The sequence below is a fragment of the Elephantulus edwardii genome, unplaced genomic scaffold (genome assembly GCF_000299155.1).
Source record: "Elephantulus edwardii isolate Elephantulus edwardi_28Jun2011 unplaced genomic scaffold, EleEdw1.0 scaffold00074, whole genome shotgun sequence".
Taxonomy (NCBI): domain Eukaryota; kingdom Metazoa; phylum Chordata; class Mammalia; order Macroscelidea; family Macroscelididae; genus Elephantulus; species Elephantulus edwardii.
The window spans coordinates 745,176-749,277 of NW_006399824.1; the positions used below are offsets into that span (position 1 = coordinate 745,176).

Genomic DNA, 4,102 nt, shown 5'->3' on the forward strand with positions numbered 1-4,102 from the left:
TTTTATTATCCATGTTGTGAGATGACATCAGGGATATTATACATGAAGATATTTTTATTATATTATCATAAAAAAGAGAGGAGGAAAAAAAAATACCCAGATGGATGTCAGAAGATACTTTAAAAGTTGCTCTACAAGAAAGAGAAGCTGCAGTAGACGGAAGAAATGAAGTAAAAGAACTGAATAGAAGATTTCAAAAGGTGACTCAAGAACACAGTAAAGTGTTACGACGAAATATGTAAAGACCTGGAGCAAAATCCAGAGAACATACTTGACATTCTTCAAGCTGAAAGAATAGAAAAAAAAATTTCAAGCCTCAAGCAGGAGTGGCATCCACTTCCTAAACAACATGCTTCCAGAAACTATGAACTTTGATAAATGTCAATAGTTACAGAGGTGCCTTCTTTTCATAGGGTTTCTATGAGTCATGCTTGACTCGAAGTCAATCTACAACAACAACAGTTGCACTAATAAAAGATTTTATAGGCAAGTTATTGAACAGCATAGGAAGCATCAGAAGAAGATAGAATACAGAGTCATTGTACTGGAAAACATTGGTTAACACTCAACGATTCTAGGAGGCAGTGAGAGGAATTGGCGCAGTGAATAACAATAGGCTCAAGTATAGCAGAGATGCTGAAGATGGCACAGGACGGGGCTCAGATTTGTCATTCATAAGGTCACTATGAGCCATAGCTGACTCAATGGCATCTAATAACAACATATGAGCAAAACCCATGGTATTTTGCCCCACTCCCAAAAACCAATGGTATTGAAAAAAGAAGTCCAAGCTTCATTGAAGTTGTTAGCAGAGAAAAAAAAAAAAGTTCCAGTCCTTGGGTCTTTTATTATACTTGTGAAAAAAAGAAAATTAGTAACAAACAACTTACTTTTATTTTAAGGATTGGCATTTTTTTTTAGGGGGGGTTTGAGGTGACTTTTGGTCTTGTTGGTTTGGTTTGTTTGGTTTTTTTCTGGCTCCAAAGAAGGGCCTATACTGAGAGCTGCTTAAAATATTCCAGTCCTTAATTAATTCAAATAAATTTCAATTTCGCTGATGACTGATTCAGGCAAAGGTTTCCAGACGCCAAAACAACGGAGGCATGATCCACTCACGGCCCCTGGTCCGTCTTCTTTGGGGTTCCATTGAGCGCCTCAAATTCATGGATCTGACAGATGAAGAAATCCCCATAGCTCCTGGCAACCTTAGTGTCTGCGATGTGATCATGTCCTTATTGATGTAGAAGTCCACCTTCAAGGCAGATTGAGATTCCCAGTCCAGGGTGGAGATGCCGCTGGTCCACGCCAAGTTCTTCATCTTGTGCTTTAAGACCAGCAGCTGGATCTGGAACTCCTGCTCTGTGAGGTCCAGAGGGCCGGCCAGCTTGGCCACCGGTGTGGTGGTGTCAAGCTTGAGGAAGCTGTGGAGGGTGGAAAGCCGGCCCTGCTGCTGGACTTGGCCAGAGAACACCTTCAGCTGCTGCAGGACAGGCTCCTTGTGGTAGTTGGGGTGCACGTTGTCGTAGTTGGACACCACCGGTGACTGGAACTTGGGGCACGAGTAGCTACAGAGCTCCTCGTAGACCTGAGGGTCACCCTCCTGCATGCACAGCATCTTGTCCCCCTACTTCTCCCACAGCTGGAGGTGGCTCGTCGATGTGCATGGTAGGTGGTGAGGCCCATGGCCAGCAGCGCGTGCATCTGTTCAGTCTGCTTGTTAATTATCTCACAGTTACACATGGTCCTCTGGAATGTGCTCTTGGTCCTCTGGATGGAGAGGAGGGTGTTGGCAAAGACCCGGATGGTGTCCTGGTGACGGAGCATCATCAACTATGCAAAGCCAACGTAATAACACATGGGGTGACCTGGCCCTGAGGAATGCGGCAGTACACACTCTTCCTGTTGAGCTCGATATTCTCCAGGACCCTGATGGCCTGGCATAAACCCCCAGCAGGGACTGCAGGCACAGAAGCCCCTCCAGGCTGAAGCAGCCAAGCATCTCACAGAGGGAGTGGCGTCGTCCTCCCCAGCCACACTCTCGGGGTCATCTCTGCTTGTGTACACCTCCAGCTGATGGTTGATGTTGGATTTGTCTACCGGGGAATGAAGGACGTTAAGGACACTGTGAACATTGCAGACTTGGGGACTGGATCGAAGGAAGTCAAACTCCTCCTCTGACTTCTTGGCTGTGTACAGCGGTACTGACTAATGCCTGACACTGGTAGGTGAACTCATGATGTCATCCCAGAGCCATTGGTGGGGTAGATGCAGAGAAGCAGGACGATTGGCCTTAAGAATGTAGTTGAAGAGATTACAGTAGTTGTAATAGGATTCAAACCTCTGCTCCAAGAGGGTACCCCGCTGGCTTTGGCGGAGATGTGTCTGTAGTACAATTCTTTATACAAAATCAGGAAGACATCCTCTTGGACAATCTGTGGAGCAATGGTTTCAGCTTCAGGCCAAGGCATGAAGAATCTCTCCATCAGCTTGATCCAGCTGTTCTCATAGATGTCCTGGATCTTGTCCACCTTCTGGTCAATGACATCACTGGAGACACAACTGCCCTGCAGCTCATACACCTTCTGGTCGATCAAGTCCAAGACCAACGTCCAAGACATTTTATGGAAATACTGAATGGAGTTCTTGATGATTTCGAGGATCGCCTGATAGGTCTGCTCCTCATGCTGACGTTTGTAAGCTGGGTCCTGCTTTGCATCTCCTGTGTGCATATCCATCACCAGATGGATAAGCACAGGGGTCATAAACAGCCTCGGACTCATAATCATCAGATTACGTTTATGATCATAATCATGGAATAAGACATGGCTGCAGCGATTGGCGATACCAGCGGAGAAAGCAAGAAGTAAGGGTTTTGTGTTTGTTTGGTTTTTTTAATCCACAAAGCCAAATATTAACCTAAAAAGTCTGACTCAAACTGCAAAAAAATACTGATTTAATTTCCACCAGAGAAGGTGTCCTACAGCCACATAAAATTCTCTTTTCATGACAGGAAAGGTTCCCAAACCCAAATCAATTGCTAAAGAGTCCATCTCCACGCAGGGCGACCCTCCCCCAGGGGCCATCTCGGTCACTTCCCCTGCTTTAGTGCTGATCACAGCCACCCTCCCTCAGTGGTTTTGTGAACTCATAGATCTGAACCCGAGAAGCCTGAGAATCCTTCTCCCGCGCAGCTGCTGGTGGATTTGAACTGCTGGAGACCGCACGGCCTTTTGATGAACAGTGCAGCAGGCTACCGACTCCACCCCCAGAGCACCTGGTCTGACGAAAAGGGAGAGATGGACATTCAATTAGTCACTTTAAGATTAGCCGGTGGTTGGTCTTCTTTTCTTCCTCCTCCTCTGCCTGTAAGCTTTACTGTACCTCAAGTCATTAGCTTTTTTTAATCAAAATGCTCTCCCTTTACGCATAAAGAAAAACTGCTCAGAACAAACCTTACAATTCAGTTTCTTTGGGTTTTGATCAGTGGGGTTTTGTATATCTGTGCTTAATTTCACAGTAAAGATATTTTTTTAAAATTCAACAATTAAAAAAAATTCAATAATTAGAACTGTAAAATTGAAACTCTCCTAATTGTCATTTTCATTTCATCCTTTTCATCTTTCCTCTTTCAACAGCTTTTTTCTTTCCTTTCCTTTTTCTCTCTTGTTACGCTTTTCTTTCCCTGAAGATTGCTCATTCTTTGAGCAAATATTTACCGAGGAACTCCCCTGTGATGCAGAATCGGCCAGACACCCCCCCCTCCCCGGGGCTCCACTGAGGAACAGTCTTGGGAGGCTGCAGTCCAGTGCAGAGAGACAGAAAAATGAAAAACAAGTGGAAAAAGAAATACATTCATGACTACAAACTTGTAAGAATTCTGACGATACATTAAAAATGAAAATTTTTTAACTAAAATGTTACATGTTGTTAGGTGCTGTCAAGGTGACTGTGACTCATAACAATCCTTTGAACATGGGCTCTCGCCCTCTCCTATGCCTTCTCCTCATGACCACCCCATTCTCGAGCCCTTTGTTACAGTCGCTGTCAGTCCCCCTTGCTGAGGGCCTTCCTTGCTTTAGCTGACCACAGCTATCTTTCCCAG

General features: G+C 45.0%; 1 pseudogene; it reads right to left on the bottom strand.

Moving 5' to 3' along the window:
- Window positions 1-1,112: 1,112 nt before the first annotated feature.
- On the bottom strand, window positions 1,113-2,790 carry LOC102857680 (annotated as a pseudogene).
- Window positions 2,791-4,102: the final 1,312 nt, after the last annotated feature.